Below are 18,680 nucleotides of genomic sequence, written 5' to 3'. Positions count from 1 at the left end.
GAAAGGGCGCGGCGGAGTCACGGGGCTGCACCGGGGCTGCACCTGGGCTGTACCAGGCCGCCCCCGCCCGCCCTGCCCGGGCTTCGCGCCTCCGCGGGCCGGGGGCGGAACCGCCCCTGGAGCCTGAGGGAAAAGGGTCGGTGGGAGCGGCAGTAAGGCCGGAGAGGGAGCCCAGGCGACGGCGATAGCGCTGGTGCTTCTCCGGGCACCGGCCGGGGCTTCGTTTGTACGCACCTGGCTGACTCCTCAGCTCACCCCCGGGAGCCCTCTGAGGACAAGGTAGCAGTCTTTTCGTCTTCTGTGAGCATATTTTACTGCTAAAACTGGCTTTTAAAGGTTTTTTGGTTTTGTTTTTTTAGGTTTTTTTTCTCTTCTTCTGTGGTAATTATGAGGCTGACAACCCGGATTGGCTTTTTATTTCCTGAAAGTTAAGCCCCTGGTCTGCAGAACCTGCAGAGAGGGGGTTCCTCCCTGAAGAGGGTGAGATATGGTGCTTTTTAATCATCTGCTTATCCACAAAAAAACTTACATAACAGCAAATTAGTATTTTGTGTCCACCAAGCTTTGCTAGCCAGGCAGCTAATGATAGGGGGAAAAGGGCCAGAGTAAGTGTGAAAATAACTTTGGTGGTGAAGTAAAGACAAAACTTAATGTGAACTTTAGCTGTAAAGGCTGGAGAGTGGCAGACGTGGCTCCCTGAAGCTCATGAGGTCTCCACTAGCTCACACCTGCCCTGGGGCCTCCTTCACCCTCCTGCCCAGAGTGGAGGAGCAGCTGGGCATGGAGGCTGGTTCAGGCACTTGGGTCTGTGGCGGTTTTAGGTTCTCCAAAAGACATCAAACAATTTAGTACTTCACTCTTGCTTTAAGAATATTTTCCCAAACTGTATGTGGTGCTTAGGAGGACACGAGACTTGCCAAGTCTTTCGAAAGGTAAGGTTGAAAATGCAGTTAACACAGTGTGCTGGTAACATTAAATACGTGAGGAATTTTGGGATGGATTGGATTAAAAACTGGATACTGAAGAAGCTCTTGAAACACCTGAGTGGAACAATTTTGCTACCAGGCAATCCGGGAATTGAGGGTGGTTGGTGTCTGTGCTAGAATATCACCTGTAGTGTTTCTGGATTGTATTTTGTATTTAAGTGCTGAAGTGACTCATATATACAGAAGCAGGAAAGAGTAGAATGAGGGTATTGGATAACACTGGTGGAAGTGATCAGGTATTCTCTGGAGAAAAACAGAAACTTCTGATGCGTGAAATAAGGAGAAACTGCTTTGGAGGAACGATGGCTGTGGTTAAATATTTACTTAATGATATCACGCACTGCAGTTAAGAGGTGCTTGCTGAATTTGTAACTTATGAGCTGGACCGGCTCTGATGCTTTTTTTAACTGCTGGGTATCTCAACAGAAAATTTTGTAGTATGATTATGTATGTGCTTGTAACACGGTGGAGGACTAAGATAATATTGTATAAGAAAAGAGCAATACAGATTGTTTATTATCTAGATAATACTGAGGAGACAGGAATACTAAGTTGTTGCATGTTGGGAAACAAGAGAAATTGCCATTATTTTCTAAAGGTCCTTACAGCTTCCTCCTGTGTACTTCTACTCAGCCCTTACCTGAATTCCAACATGACTGTGTCTGCGAGAGTGGCATCAATCAGCGAAATAGCTGTAGAGAGCTACAGTGCAGGGGCATGAATGCACTACATCTCTGTGGTGTGTTTAAGTAAAATACCCGCATGTGTGCGTGTAAGCTTTTTATGTGTCAGAACAACAACATTGTATGAGGAACCTCTGTTATACAAGCAACAGGTAGATCTCTGTTATGTTATGTCACCATTGCATGTCATTATTAAGAGAGAGGGAAAAAGATTTTAGAATTGCTTATGTGCGTCATCTGGAGAGTGGACCAAGAAACAATCAGCTCCATCCGAACTCTCTGCTGGGACCTCATTCCTGCTCTGAAGGTGGAGGAGCAACGCCATAGAACTCTGGTGGGAAAGGCCTTCAGATCTTTAACACTCAACAACAGTTACTGGGATGTTTTTGCCAGTGTGGACCTTGGGAGAACATTTGTGTGTTCTGTCTGTGTGTGCGCTGGTACTTCTGCGTGTGTGGTGGAGGTTTTTCAAAACCATGCCACACAAAACATAAACAGTATACATTATTTATTATTGAGATGTAACAAGAAAAGATCAAGTTCTTATGTGTTGGAAAGGGTAGTCTTTCATTGGAAAAGCCACTGATTTTCTCCTATGTGCCCTTCGCTGAGTTCAGCTCATGTTCCCATGTGCCCATCTTGTGATTCTGAGGAATAATGTATCCACTTGTAATAGCATGTAAATAACAGAAGTATACATCCAACTAACAAAGTTTGTTATTGTTAGTATACTAATCTTTAAGGGAAAGTTACTCAACTAAAAATGCTTACAGAGGGTCAGTAAAAGCCTTGCAAGGCTGAATTTCACATATACTTGTGTCTGTATTCAATATTTGAAAGGGAGTGGAAATGTTACCAATACTGGTGGGGAAGCAAACACCCACTTCGGTTTCAGTAATAGGCCCAGAGCTCCCAGTTGATGAGTGCTGTCAGCTCCCACCGAGGATGCTGCTCATCTAGTAGGATTAAAATTCTCTGCTCTCAGTTACTCAAAGTATTTGTACATGTAGCAAATCTTAATAAGTCAGAACTCTTCTTTGTTTTCATCATTGGGAAGGCTGGTGTGTTGTGGGATATGTACGTACGTGTCCTGATCTGAGAATTCCAGGAAATGGTCTGTGGAAAAATGTCAGTGTAAATTGGTTCATTTAAAACAATGTGCTCCCAAATATACACAGGGTAAAAAAATATAAATGTCAAAACCTTCTAGTAGTGTGATGAAAACTTGCTTCTGGTGTTTCTTGATAAAATTTTGTCTTGTTTTGGTGAGATACTTTTTGACTAGCAAAATCATCCTGTTTAGTTTTGATATTTAAGGTACCAAGGCAGGAATGAAAATTGTTGGTGTGAAGGGGGAGGAAATCTCATCTGTGTACAAATATCTGAAGAGAGGATGTAAAGGATATGGAGCCAGGCTCTCCTCAGTGGTACCCAGTGACAGGGCAAGAGGCAACAGGCACAAACTGAAACGCGGGAGGTTCTTCCTGAACATAAGGAGACCTTCTCGTATTGCTGGGGTGACCGAGAACCAGCACAGGTTGACCGGGGAAGTTGTGCAGTCTCCATCCTTGGAGATGTTCAAAAGCCACCTGGGCAATTGGCTGGAGGTGGCCCAGCTTAGGGGTAAGTGGGGCTGGTGGACCAGATGAGGGACGTCCAGAGGTCCCTTCCATCCTCAACCATCCCATGATACCGTCTGCTTCTAGTAGAGCAAAAGCCCGGATGTTTCAAGCTCATCTCAGCTTTCTGAGATCTGGGGTTAACATTTAGCTCCTTATCTATTTCTGTTGCATGATCTTTTTTGTCTCACTAACGCATTTCTCTGTACAGTTGTTTTCTTGGACTTATTTCTTGTTCACACCAGAGGGAGCTCTTGGGTGGCCTTTCAGCCTTCCTCTTACAGCTCTGCTTTCATTCATAACTCTGAATGTTCCTGCTGAGAATGTGTTATCAAAGTATACAAGACAAAGCTGTATGAAATATGACTTGAAAAGGCTTCATTTTCTAACAAAACTGAGCTTTTGGTTTATTTGTAGGTGAAGTAAGGTGATACCAGATTGACAGCTTTGGCTATGTGTTAATTTTGCTCAGCTGTAGCAGAAATACCAACTTCTGACAAGCATAAATGCAATAGATATTGATGTTTCTGTTATACTTGGCATTTATTCTGGTAGCTGTGCAGATATATTTGTTAACTTTGTTGCTGTGATACAGTCAGTTTCTATTTGGTGGGCACTGGGTTGATCCACAAGGAATTTTGTGATTGTGACAGGGTTGCTTGAAGACCTAAGGTGAGAAAGGGGTTTTTAAGAATTTTTCTTTAGACATGTAATCTTAAAAGTTTGATATATTTCTCTTGGCGTGTATAAGCCAACTCTAAAGGGGTGAGGTGCTTATTTTAGGTGCTTTTATCCAAGCAGACAGAATTCTTCTCATGGTTGATAATAAAACAAATTTTTACTGTTTTTCAAGCAATTGGTGAGAGGTTTCAGTTTTTTAGTCCAAATGAGAGAATGCCACGTGTGAGAGAAAACCAGTGCAGGTCTGTAGATGATGCAGTTATTTGCTGCTACAGTCTAAAGCCTGGTTCTGAAGATATTTATAGACTACACAGAAGCAAAGATTTTTCTGAAAATGTTGTTAAGATCAGTGATGAGAAGCTGCCTAAATAGTCTGTCTGCCTAAGAAAATGTGCAGAAAATTTAAGTGACGTACAAAGAGAGATCCATTGAGGAGTTCTGGTGCAAATTCTTTTTGCTTTGTGGACCCCAAAACTCTACTTTGTTTCCAACAGAATAGTTGTAGTGACCAGGTCTCGGGTGTGTGTATAACTCTTGACATTTACAACAGCATGCATGAGGCAATTAAAATAGTACTACTGGTAAAAGCCTATCACACTTGAAACTTCAATAAATGTTGCACTATTGGAAGGGGCTCCCCTCTGTGCTGTTTTAATTATGAGGTGGATCATAGATTTTTTTTTTTTTTTTTTTTCCCCTAAATAAGAGAATTTTTGGTGATAGCTCCTTTGATCATTTCACCATTGACTTGTTTCCTTGGGTAGTTGAGATCTTGTCTGCTACTTTATTTTTATGCACACTTCCCCTTGTTCTGCTTCTTTAAGTTCCCCTAATAAGGGGAAGCAGAGTTGAAGTTTATTTTTGCTTCTCTCTGCATTAATGTTAAGTTGTTTCTCTGGGCAAAGAATGCGTCTTATTTTGTCTTTGCAAATGAAGGTTAACATGTCAATGAAGATGCTGTGTGGACTCAGACTTTTTTAACAAGCTACTATCAAGCAGTAAATTATCCGAGCAAGTGAAGAGCTCGTTCTGCTTCTTCCTCTTAGTTGCGTTTTGCAACTTCATAGTTGGCAGTTTGGAAAGAGAAGAGCTATTGCAGCGGAATGGATTGGACAGGTTGGTTGAGTCATGATGTGTGAATGCTTTTGAGACAGTCTTGCTTTTGTTTGATGTAAACTTTGCATATCTAATTCCTACACTCTGTGCACCTGTAATTAAGATACTATTTGTTTGACCAGCCAAACAAGAACTTCCTATTAGCTTCCTAGTAAGGAGATCAGCTGTAATTTTCCCCCATTGTTTGATTGCTTACTTATATTCCACTCTTTCTTCTCTTACAATGAGAATAATCTCAAAAGAATTCACTGGAATTCTATGAACAGAAGTGAAGGTGGAGCCTATAAAAAGGAGGTGACTTGAGGAAGTTCTGCAAAGATGAGTCACCATTGACCATGTAGGCCTGTTTCCGTCTTTGGGGTTTAAATCAGGGAATAATTTTGTGGGGGCTTTTTTGCTTGTTTGTTTTTAGAACCTAGAAAATAAATGGAAAAATATTACAAGCTTTTAAAGAAAATTTTCAGGTTGAAAATAATTTATAATTTCTAAGCGATTATTTAGGACAATACCCTTAAAGGTCATTGTTCTTGAAGGAGTACAAAGGTAGTTTGAGTCTCTGCATTCATGGATTATTATTTTTTTAATCCAACAGTTACAGATCTTACAAAATGGAGGAATTGGTGGCTTTTGCTTGGGACTTAGTGGTAGAGGCTGGACTTTGCAATTTCAGGAAGAATTGTCTTATGACTTCTTCCTTAAAGAAAAAATCTAAGAAATAATACAGTAACTCATGAAAGATGGTAGAAGTTATAAAGCTGGCTGTTTAAGTTTAAAACCTAGAAAAAATGAAATTAAAATAACCTGTGTCTATTGATATAGTTTTGTACTTGATTACTTATTTATGCAGGGAGACAGGCCCCATAAAATAGCCTGGACTTTTGTCATTGAATGAGGGATGAGAAACAACACGCTGTTTAGTGCATCTGAGGTACTTGAGGAAAATTAAGTTGTAGGAGACTCTGTCATTAATTTTCTTACTCTTTTCAACCTTTACACAAAAAGTGCATGAAGGACTTGATGCTTCTAAAGGACTGACAAATTTAACTTTCCTTATTAGCTCCTGGATTCCGCTGTGGTGTTTTTCTGTTCCTTCCAGAGCTCATGTTTGGCCAAAGCACGTTGTTTGCTAAGGCATCTGGTCTTCAGCTGAAGATCCCAGGAGATGGAAAAGTCACTGTTGCTATCAATAGGTTTTATCCACTGTTTAAACATCCAAGTTATCTAGAAAAGTGTTTGACTTATTTTTTGAGTAAGAAAGGTGTTAGATAAAATGGTTATTTATGAAATACCAGGCTAAATAAAGGTACTGTTGGGACTTTAAGGTGGTTAACTTTGCATAAAAGAGTACTAAAGAATGTAAATAAAGGAATCTAATGATGCAATGGTGGAAGTACACCGTGTGAAATACACACACAATGCAAACAGATATGAAAACGCTGAATGTATAGGAAGTGAGTAACTTTTGAGATGTCTTGTAAGTTCCTCTAAGGACCAATGCACACATGAAGATCTCTAGACACCTCAACGTACTTTGCCTCATTCTTCAAACTAAGTGGATGATGCTTTTGAAAACGATGGTTTCTTGTTAGAGCAATCAAACCCCCCCATTTTTTGATGCTTATGTCTATATGTATGACAGCATAGACACTTAGGGGCATGTCACAAGCTGCAAGAACATGGATACAAAAAAATACAGTCAGAGTGCAAAGAAATGAATACTAAAAATACGCTATTTAAGTAATACTACAAAAATTTCTTTATGAAATTGTTTTCAGTGTTTTTTTCTATAGACAGCACTATTATACTGGGTTTATATGATCCTTTTTTTTTTCAATATTTTTATAACATCAGAAAATGAACCAAACCAAGTAACTGTGTGCTACCATCTTGATTTGAAAATGTCTGTTTAGGATTAATTTAGAGAATTCTTTCAACCAAAAAGCATCTGTGTATATTTATCACTTTAATAAAGATATATTCAATTAATTTTGAAAACTAGAGTAGAAAATTAATTTCCCTCCCACAGACTTAATGAAGAAATAAAGAAACTAATTTTCCATTGCTGTTAAAGGGGTAATCCACTCCTTCACATATTAAGAAATTAATGTAACACATCCAGTCAGCCAAAGAGTCCCTGATTCTTCCCCTCCCCCCCAACCTCTTACACCAGCTTATTTTCTGTAATGCAATTATGAAAACAAAATTAAAAGAGACTTAAGTCTTTTTATGTCTTTCAGATGTCAGTTTGTGCTAATCTTAGGTCTGATGCTGATCCCAATAAAATTATCCATTGAATGTGATGGAACTTGCTAGTTTCAGTTTCCTTAAACAACAACAAAAAACCTATATTAAAAAAAAAAAAGGCAAGCAACAAAAACCCCACAAAATAAAGAAAAAAACCACAAAAACCCACAAAACAAAACCAAAAAACCACAACTAAGCACCCCACACCATAAAAAATGTTAAGGAAGAGTCGTGGCTGGTTTTTGTCTACCTTTGTAGCATTTGTGGGGGTTTATGTGGTCAAAAAAATCCTCCTCTTTATTTGAGTGAAATACAGAAGAAAGATATTTTCTTTATTTAAAAATTATTTTTAATCTGATACCATTTTTTTAATGCTAGCAAGGTGTTTGAGCAGACTTTTATAACTGAAAAAATCACATCAAGTTATTTTAAGGTATTGGAAATGGATATTTGCGAAATGCTCAGAATTACAGTACTATAAATTACTTTGTCATAGATCAGACTTTATTTTACATACATCAGCAACGTGATTTATTTTTATTATTTAAAGAGCGCACCCTGCGTGAGTGAGGCTGTAGCTGACAGTGCACTCAGTGTAAGTGCAGTTTATGTCCTTAATGTAAGGAAGGAGACTATGAGGTTGTGTTAACAGTTTATGTCCTTAATGTAAGGAAGGAGACTATGAGGTTGTGTTAATGTCCCCTTAAGGAGGCATTTCAGATTAAAAAAATAAATAAAGGTGGGAGGGTAAATCTCAGATTAAGGTTTTGAAACTTGTTACTTGTAGCAGACATTTTTGGGGTTTAATCTTCTGTTTTGGTGCAGAGTGTTCAGCAAAGGAGTTGGTTGTGTGCATAACTTTGATTTGTGAATACTACCACTGACAGCGAAAAGCAGAAGAGTGAGTGTACATTTAATGGATTTCTTGATCAGGGCTGCTTCTGCATCAAGCAGAAGAACTGAGCTTTATTTGCCCTCACTGGTTGCTTGGTCTGTGTGAATATGGCATAATTCGGAAAACAGGGATATGTCCAGAGTGAGAAGCAATGGAAATATAGCTGCTCTAAGGACAAAGGACATCTAACACATAAGCCTTTTTGGCAAGACTTGAGAACACAGAATCTGAAAGGATTTAAAAATCAAAGAACGTTTGCAGCATGTCCAGCAAACCCACTGGCCCCTTGTGCAGCAGGACTTGGGGCTCTGGGAGGTGGCAGTTTTGGAAGAAACCTCGAGATTTAGGATGCTTGGCTGTAGGTACCACTGAACTCCTTCAGGGATCCCAAACAGCGTGTTTTCCCATCCTGGGGCTGTGCCCTGCCAATAAGAGTTGGTCTGGCTGGTATAAGGGTAAGTTTATACATAAGGAACTTAAACAGCCACCCACCACACAACACAAATTGATGTAACTGCAATTATTATATTCTAGAAATGCAATTTATGGAATCATAGAATCGTTTTGTTTGGAAAAGACCTTTAAGATCACCAAGTCCAACTGTTAACCTGACACTGTCCAGTCTACCTCTAAACCCTGAGAACTTCTGCTAAATAACTGTCACACTACTATTTTATGAAATATCTCAAATTAATAGTAATATTGTCAGTTCTAAGTATAAATTACTTGAATTTGGGTCAAGTCTAGCAATAGCATCTGCTGAGAGAGAAAAGGCATTTATTGAAACATAGCAATTGATTGGCATGTTTTATTATCAAGTATACACCATGTTTTAAAAATGTGCATGGGACCTAATCTAAGTATTTACAATAAAGATGGATGTAGAGTGAGATTACATTAGAAGATACCAGTTATACAGAGGCTTCATTACAAGTAAGATATTGCTGAAAGAGTAAGTTACAGTGCAAAAATATTTTAAAAATAAATTCCACGTTTCTTGAAAAAGATTTTCTTAAGTATGAAGTTATATGATCAAAACGATCAGAATTCCTAGTGAAAACCATTAGAGCAATGATAAAGGTTTGCTTAGTATGTTAATCTACTTAGGCTGCCGAAAGTATTTCAAAGATTGGAGTGCTGTGCTGAATCTCCAGCAACATCTGCCACAGCCAAGATGAACTAATCTGGTGCTCATTAGTGGAAATACCTAAATGAACTTCAGTATGAAGCTCAGCCCTCCACTCTGTCCATTTTGTAGCTTCCAGCTGTGGCCTTGACAGGAATAAATCTCATGTTACTGGTGACAGTCCAAATTATGTCCCCATCTAGTAGATCTCGATTACATATTTCAAAACTTCTGCGAAGAATGCTTTCTAAATTGTACTTTGGAAAATGTTACATTTCCACGAATCATTGTTTCAAATAAATATTTTAGTTTGTGCCAAGTAAATCATAGGATTTTGGGTGGGAAAAAGCAACTCATTCCACAGTGACTATGTTATCTTTCCATAAAATGTGTTTTATGTGTAACATTAAATAGACGTGACTATTTGCTAGGAACTTTATTGAAAGACACTTGCAGTATACAATTTACAGAAATGATGCTTTAATGGAAGGTCATGATGTTGTTGAAGGCAGTAATCCAGGTGAAATGCAAACAATCTTGAGTAAAAAAAATACTTTTTTTGTACATTTATATGTGAATTTTAGCACAGAGAGGAAAATAAGTGGAAAAAAAATACTGTATTACTTTCAGATTTGTGTTTTGTTTTCCTCTTAGATGGAACATATATTTCTGCAAGTCACTTAGATTGTTCTGTTCTCCTTGTCCGGGAAATGAAATAGTTACTGGAAACCTGTTTATTTCTCCTGTTGATTATCCCATTTCTTTTTGCATCTCCCCAGTGTGATCAAGCAAAAGTAACAAACCCCCATAGCCAGTTATTAGATGACTTCAGCTCACATTCCAAGTTAAATGTAAATCCTTTATGAGTAAGTTCCTGCATACCTTTTTGTTATAGTGTTTATTTTCAAGTTATACTGCTATTATGATTTGCCAGAGCTGTATGGCTTTCTTTCCCCTTTTTTTGCTCTTATATCTGCATCTTACATGCAACAGTTCAGCATTAATTTATGAATGATATGAAGATAAATATAAAAATGAATGTTTCGTTTTGCAGAGAATTACTTGATTGGTGAAGTCACAGACTGACACAATGGTTACTGCACAAGTAACAAATAAGAGCTTATAATTTTGAAGGTGTTCTTCATGAACGTCTTTAAAATGTTGTGGTGGCTCTTTAAACAGAGCTATAATAAAAGAATTTACTGGATATAGTATTTTCAGTTTTAATTCTCTTACTGTTTTCTATGAAAATTGCAAAGAAGAGTTGGACAACACATTTTGTGTTATCTGATCTTTAATCAAGTTGTATTAACATACTATTCTTGTTGTGGTATGTGGCTCTTTTAATCTTGAAATCAGTGGGAATGAGAGCAGGATTGAGTTCTAAATACACAAGATTCTGTACCTGAAGGTCAAACTGAGTATTTGTGTAAAATAAAGGGTCAATTTTACTGAAAGGTGAAAATCCACTGACAGATCTTTCTGAAGAGATAATATATTCCTGTTGTGTATCTCCAATAGTCATCCAGCAATCCTCAAAACACCATGGAGACCTATGGGGACAATACAATCTCAGCTAACACTGCTCACCTGCTCCACTAGCTTAAGCCCTCTACACGTTACTGAGGATTTTTGATGTAATATGTCTGTAAATATCTATTTGTGATACATAGACAACCCAGCGCTCCAGCTCATGGGCGTGACCATGGTGGTACCCAGTGAGGTTAATGAGGACTTACTTGATTAGAGATTCACCATTACAAGGCTCAGGTAGTGTTTTGGAGGGTCCATGTCATGGCACGTTTCCAGTGTTACTGGAATTGTCCTACCTAAGAATATTCTGAGGAAACAGCCTAGCCAAGAAATTACATTTTTTGTAAGAAAATATTAAGACTAGGAGTGTAGTTCTGAGAATCATGAGTCTTGTCTTTTTTTTTTTGTTGTTTTAATACCAAAGATATTGTTTCAGGTATCCCATTTGAAAAATATATCTACCAACTTGAGCGGTTTAGGAATGTTGATTTTGATATAAAGTATTCATGTGTGTTCCAACAAAGCTGGGTGATATACCTCTCAAAAGTCAAATTGCCTTCTCTTTGTTTTTGTGGGTGCTTTAAGTAGCAGTTAAATAACACTGTTTAAGCAAAGTCAAGTAGAGAAATATAACTTATTGTGTGGGGGGAAAACCAAAACCAAACCAAAACATGAAAAAAACCCCAACCAAACAAAACAACAACTACAACAAACCAAACAAAAAACCAAAACAAACGAAAAACCAATCAACCAAACAAACCAAAAAAACAAGAAAATAAAAATCCTGTTTGGGGAAAAGGGGTACAAACTTAAGGCAAAGTACTCATGTGCTTTAGAACTACATGGTGGGGTATAGAAGTTAAGAAAAAAACCTACCAGATACGCCTTTGAAAAAATGAATTATCTTATGGTCCCATTCACTTCAAGAGTGAATTTATACATGATGTCTCAAGAGGGCATAGTTAGGGGTGTATTAACTGCATTTCTGTACTTAGCGTTACAAGTGTTTGAAGCGTAAAGCCCAGGAAGGTGGTGAGGGTCAGGGCTCCTCTCCCGCCTTCCCTGAGGGCAGCTCGGTGTGAGGGCCTTGGCAGCCGAGGGCTGGAAGTGCAGCTCCCCCCTGGAGAGGCTTATGTTTCAGACGACAAAGGGTTAAGCATCCTACTCTTATGTACTGCTGACAAAATGACATCAACTGTATTATCAAATTAACTGTCTTGTAAGCGTGTGTTGCCTCTCCCTATGCCACCCTGAGGAGGGGACGGCTGTTGGCGGGAAGGCGCTGCCGGGGCGGGAAGAGGCGCAGGGCCAGCCCTGGCTCGCTGTCCGGAGAACCAGGTAAACGTGGGGTGAGTTGGGTGCTGCCTGCCAGGTGTGCTGCTGTGGTGTGTGGGGGCTGTTCTGCTAGAGAAAAACCTGCCCTTGCACTGGTAGAGGTGGGGAAACACGGCTTCAAAGCGCAATTTTCCAACTGGGCCTGGGAGGCCATGGTGCTGTTAATAGTCTTTGTTTAGGCAATGCCACATCCAGACTCTGGAAATAATTAAATTTCTAGCCAGGCCTCTTACCTCTCGGTATAAGAACAATCTCGCCATGCTACAGATCTGTGAGGAAAACACGTTAATAGGTGCAACTTTTCTGTCAGTGCCACCTTTTCCAAGTCTAGTTCTGTACCCAAATGGACGAAGAAAAGTACATTGAGAGTTTCTCCTTTTCCTGTGCGTCTCCTTGCACTTGCCTTGACACCCTCAGTTTATTTTATGCCCCTTGCATTGCTTGTGTCTGAGTTTGTGTGTTTCAGCCTGCAGGTAACTACAGAGATGTGTTCCTGGCTTGGAACCAGGGTCTTTTTTCTGCTTTACTTTCCTCCAACACTCTAGTGCTACTTGCTTGTCACTATAGCCATGGTGATAATTTTTAGCCAAAAAAACAACTAAACGTGTAGCCTACAGCAGAGTACTTCAAGTTGCAAGATTTGTCCTCAGTAGGAAAGTTTAATTTTTCACTTAAGAATTTGAACAGATATTTAAAACTTCTGTATTTACTGAGTATTTCTAGTAAAATATCAGTCACGTTGTCTCTCATGTTCATGGTAAAGACTAACATGAAAAAAGCTCTAAAAATACTGTCTTCGGTATATTTATGTGTCATATTACAAGTGTTGCTATTTCTTATGCCTTTTGCATTCAAGTTTTTATCACTGTGCCATGTTATTATGGTCCTCTAAGTCATCTTTACAGAAACATCATTCATTTGGTCTTCTGTCCTGCAAAAAGCCTGTGCCTGTTGATCACATATTAGACTGGGGAAGATGGGGAAGAACATCCACCTGTTTTCTGCAGTCTCTACTGCTCTGGAGTTCTGGGGATGCTGTAGTGTGTGGAGGAGACACAAAACTGTCCTGGAACACTGGTGGCTCCTTGGTTTCTCCTGCCGTTCCTGACCTCCTGCGGGAGCTGTTCCAGACCTGGTGCTGCAGACATCCTTACGCTAACCTATAGCAGGATGCACATCTATAGGATTAGGAAATTGTTCTAATGATGAGACAGGTTTGTTTTTTTTTTTTCACTAATATTGACATTATCTGGGATGCTCAGGCAGAAAAGAAACAATTTTCTTATTGTATTATGCCCCATTGAGATAATTCCTCTCCTTTGGAATCCCTGTGATAAAGCTTCAGAAATATTTACAATAATGTTCATGTAAGTTGTGTTGAGGAATGGTTTGTAGAGGGAAAAGTATTACTTCTTGTCAGACACATTTTAAAGAAAAGCGAAGGAAAAAAAACCCCACAAACCAGCATTCAGGCAAATCAGTTCTTTCTGAATATAAAATAGGTATTTCCTAAATGTTGGGAAAAAAATTAAATATCAGTAGTGCCTGAACTTGCTGACAGAGGAGATTGTTTGCTCCTCCTGCTGCCATGTCCCTAATCTTTTGGATTAGATTTAGCTGAGAGAGCAATTTATTCCCTGTAATGAGACTGTCATGTAAGAAACGCTCCACAGTGCAACATGGTTCTGAATGATGCTTCCATAGCAGACAGCCTTCTTTAATTGATAAAACTAAATTTCACAGATCTTTAGATCTCTCACATATGGGTATGGCTTTCTTCAGTACATTCCTCAGTCTAAATCTGTTTAATGTTTATATTATTTTGGACTGATCCCTTCCTTGATGGTGCTGCTTGGTATAGTTATTTCACATCTATAACTACAAATAAGTAGCGACTACCACGTTGGAATTCTACCTGAATACATCTGCTCTGTTTGCAGGGAGTGAGCGATATTGCAAATGAGTTCTGAGGACTGCAGTTCCCTCTTGCTTTGCACTGCCAGGGCACTTCTATTGGACGAGGAAATCATTTGGAGCTTTTGTTGCTTCTAATACCTCAGTCCTTGCATGAACATGTTTTCAGGAAGCGATTTCGTTTTTATTCCATGGCTTTAGCTGTGATTGTGGTTCGTGAAGTACGAGGACAGCACAGTTCTTTAGCTTGTCAAGTAGGTGGCAGTGTGGTGTTTAAAACGAATGGGAACCGCTTTTTGGCTCACTAAAAGACCCCTAGATTTTTCTGCGGCTGTAAAATTTGAGTAAACCCGAGTTCTATTAATCCCTCAAACAGTTAATGTCTTTATACTAATAGGTAAAAGGATGCTGACCAAATCTTGAAAAATTATGGGATTGAAAGGTTAGGGAGAAGGAGACTTTAATTCCACATACAAATGAGTTGTAAGTAGATATGCATTTTTACAGTCTTAATTAGAGTGCAACTGCCTTATGTTTTCCTCTTTTCTTAGTTTGAACTGAAATTAAGTTGTTGTGTTTTTTTTTTTTCCTGCTCATTTCTTAATAATCTTTTTTCCTTGTGGTTGAAAAAAAATTCCTCTATTATCTGTCTTCTTACCATAGTATTGTCATATAAAATACAGATGCAATATGCCATGTAGTTATTATTACAGAAGAAAAAGATCCTGAAAATGTATTTCTGTGTTTGTTAGACCTACTAACCAACTTGTATGATATGGAAACTTTAAATATCTTTTTTTCTTTTTTGAAAATGCCTGAGCTGGGTAGCTGTTGAAAGGTTATATATTTTCATTAAAAGAATTCAACTTACCAAAGGGATCCTCTTGTACTGGGGGGAAGAAAATGATCCCAAGCAATGTAGTACTTAGACAAGCAGTTCTGATCACTTAAGCTTCATCCAGAAATCAACAGGTAGCTAATACAAGCTATGGAGTAACTGACAAAATGTGCTTGAAAATGTCACCCTTCAAGTTATGTTTGCTACAGCTCTGCATTTGATGGAGTAATCTTTACTGGATTATGGTCTAAAAAGCTGTATTGGAGCACTGTGATAATTGAAACAGCTATTTTCCCATCCAAATCAAGTATTGCAGATGGAATAAAAAGACTCTCAGAGGGACTTTCCCAAGTGCTTTCTGGGTCATCAGTTTGGTCTTCTCAGGAATGTGTTGTTCAGCTTCGCTCTTTTTTTTCCCTTTGGTTGTCATATGATGGGAACACATATAGCACGCTTAGCTGTTATATTTATCTGTACTCCCTAAAGTGGTTTCGTTAACATGTTGAAACAGAGTTGGGAATGTTGGGTTATACAGAATAGCACATAAAAAATTTAGTCAAATGAGAAAAACGAAACAGACAACCCAGACTTATTACTTCTTGACCAAGAAAACCTGAGGGTTCTAACAGTGCTTTTCCCATGATTTTATTAAAAAATGAAATTTTTGAAGGAGATAAATCACCAGCCAGATTGTCTTAGATTACTAGTATCTAATGAGGGTTTTTTCAGCAAAGCTTCTAAGACATGTTTTTAAGGACAATTGTGCTTTATCAAGGAGGTAAATTGGTCTCCTTCCCACAAATGACACAATACTTTCCTGGGGTTTGACAAAGGCAACGTTAGAACAAGTGTATGGTTTCCAGAAGGAAAATCTTTACACTCATCTTCAATTTAAACAAGTGCCATTGAATTTAGGCCAGAAGCTTCTAATACCATAGATAAGGACATCTTGATGTGACTAGACTATTTTTTATTTGGAAAATAACATAAAATAGCAGATTCACAAATCTGTTCCTTAAATAGAATGCGCTCAATTGTGGGGTATCTACTATATGGAAAATGTTAGTTTAAGTTTTCAGCTTTCAGGGCAACAAAGAACAACATCTTTGCTTTCTTTTGTAACAAGCTATTTGTTATATTCACTGTCTGTTTCATAATTTCTGTCATGAGCCCTCTAGACAATTCTGTCCTGGTTTTTTTAAGGTAAACCAGTAAAAGTGTCACCTCTAATTTTAGGAAAGAGACTGAGAAAGGGTGAATAGAGTTGATATATAACAAAGTATTATTAATCTATCAGTAAAGAGATAGAGAACGTTCTCCAGAAAAGCCTTGAAGAAGCAGTCTAGTTCAACCAGTCTTCAAAGGTGTATTGCCAAAACATAAATTGCATGCTGATAGTGATGTTGTACTTGACTCTTACAGTATAAAAAGCAACACATGATCCAAATTAGTGCTCTGGGCTAATTTAAAAATCCTGCACTTGCAAGGTCAAGGAGAAGAATTGCGGTTCCCTCCCATTCAGTAGCAGAGAGTTACCACTGGACTTCTGTGTGTTATTGATGAACTGATGAGCTAGAAGGAGCCTTTGCCTGACCTGGGACAGGTGTTCTTATATTAAGTGTATGTTCACCCAGCTTAGATTTATGTGATTTATATGTACAAAAAGATTCTATGACATTTTAGTATAAATATTTATCTAGAATTAAAATTAGTATAAAGTAGTCCTATAAAAGAAATACTTTGCATTGACAATACTATGTGATTTACTGTGAAATTCCAATAAATCATACAATCTTCTGATTCAAAAGCCACGAGGCTATCCCATCCTACCTCTAAATGGTTTTTTGATTTCAGATATTATGACTATAAACCCACAAATGTTAGATTCTTATTTTCTTCTGGATTTGAACCTTATTAAAGAGTTGGGGTTTTAATATTCTAGTTTCCAGAAGAACATAATTATTTGTAAATTAAAACCGGTATACTGGTGTATTAATTGTAGCTTTTAGAAACCAGTTGTCTTACAAGGTCGGCAATACACTTTTGAAAACTGAAATGTTTGGCATTTTTTGAAAATCGATTAACTTTTAAAACTTTAGAAGACTCTGGAGGAAATACATTTTTGGTGTGATACTACAATGATTTTTAGATCGTCATGATAACAGATTACAATTAATAGATGCAGTTAATATTTTTAACAGAACTGTAGAGGAGTATTTTTAATATATGAGTTGCATGGTAGATTATCTTCTTGGAAGGAAATATTTTTGATAAATAGCACCCTGTTGTGTGCAGATACATAATTTCTGTAATTGCTAGAGGCAGTGCTTTCTTTACCGAAACCTGCATTTTTGTGGAATGTGCAGTTTATTTCCTTTGTTTGCTTTGCATGTGTGAATGGAGCCATTCTCAGCTAAAAACCAAAACAATTAGTGAAAGACACAACTTGAAACGGAACAAAATACGGAATTGAACCAACACATCTCGTTCAAGAGAGTGTGTTGTGTCCTGGTATCCGCTGTATGTTCCTCGTGGACACCCTTGGAACCACAGAGGAGCTCCTGATGTGGTGGTACCTGCCAGTGGGGCTTTTCCAAGGCTCAGAGGAGTTTCACCTTCTGGACCTGTAAAAATGAATTGTGGGTGCGCAAATCCAGTGTGTTGGTTGGATGTAGGTGGTGTCCGGTGTATTGAAAGGTAACTGGCTTTCCTAAAAGTTTGGTAAATATTCCTATTGGAAGCTGTGGTAAGGAGAAGTATTATAACCTTATATTGAAAATGAAAAATACTTATTTTTCTATAAGTCCTAAATTGAAAAATTATTTAAGACAATATCAAACCTGTAAAAGTTGAAAAATAAATAACCCTACCTACAGAAAATCTCTGAAACTAGGCTAGAAAACAAACAAACAAACAAAAAGCCAGTTTTGTTAGGGAGAGTGCTGTCTTCAATTTTTTTTTCTTTATAATCCAAGTGAGACCGAGAACCTTAAGATGCTGTAACTCTCTTGATCCAGTAAAATAGGTGTTAACCCACTTAAATGCTTACACGGTGGATTCTTAGTAAGTCAGTGGTTCTTAGACAATGTAACTTATTGTAGGTTTCTCGTCTGTCATCTCTACATCGGCGATGTACCAAGTTGTCTTAAAGTCTGAATTTTATGGTGCTGTGTGCCACTAGGTTATCTTATCAGAGAGGAATCCCACCTGGCTTATGCAACCAAGGTGTGAGACAGACATGATGGTTGGAATCTGGAACATGATGAATGCCTGTGTGCTTGCTTTTTTTTTCCTAATGCTTTCTGGTGAGGTCTTCCTGGCATAATCATGGGTTCTGGGCTCTTACACTGTACAGCTGAATGCTTGTTTTCTGATTTCTGAACTTACACGTAAGTTATAACTTGACAAACTTGTAATAGTACTTATGGATTTATCCTTTTTTTTTTTTTTTGAGTAAGCATGGGTTCAAATCTGGTTTTGATTCTCTTCATTAAAAGCAGATATTTGAACAGTATCAAAAAGACATTTCCTTGGAAAATGAAAATGTGTATGTGAGGCTTATTACCTTTTTATGAACTGGGCAGTGCCTCTAAATGTCTTTTAGTCTTTCATAATCAGAAAACTAGCCTTACCCCTTGTAGTGTGATTATTTATTCATTAATTTTAAATACTGATAATATGTTGTATAAAATTCAGTCATACTATGCCAT

General features: G+C 38.1%; 1 protein-coding gene across 7 annotated transcripts in view; it reads left to right on the top strand.

The window, feature by feature from the left end:
- Positions 1 to 61: 61 nt before the first annotated feature.
- CCDC73 (coiled-coil domain containing 73) overlaps positions 62 to 18,680 on the top strand; it is a 78,445-nt gene continuing 59,826 nt past the window's right edge. For 6 of the 7 annotated variants that reach the window (XM_071808848.1, XM_071808846.1, XM_071808847.1 and 3 more), the window contains exon 1: positions 62 to 279. The gene's annotated coding sequence lies outside the window, so the exon portion shown is untranslated. Of the gene's footprint in view, positions 280 to 14,528; positions 14,616 to 18,680 lie in introns of those variants that run through there. The other variant, XM_065840235.2, reaches the window with a different exon arrangement.

This window comes from Patagioenas fasciata, chromosome 5 (assembly GCF_037038585.1).
Source record: "Patagioenas fasciata isolate bPatFas1 chromosome 5, bPatFas1.hap1, whole genome shotgun sequence".
NCBI lineage: Eukaryota > Metazoa > Chordata > Aves > Columbiformes > Columbidae > Patagioenas > Patagioenas fasciata.
This window is presented reverse-complemented; position numbering and strand designations above follow the sequence as displayed.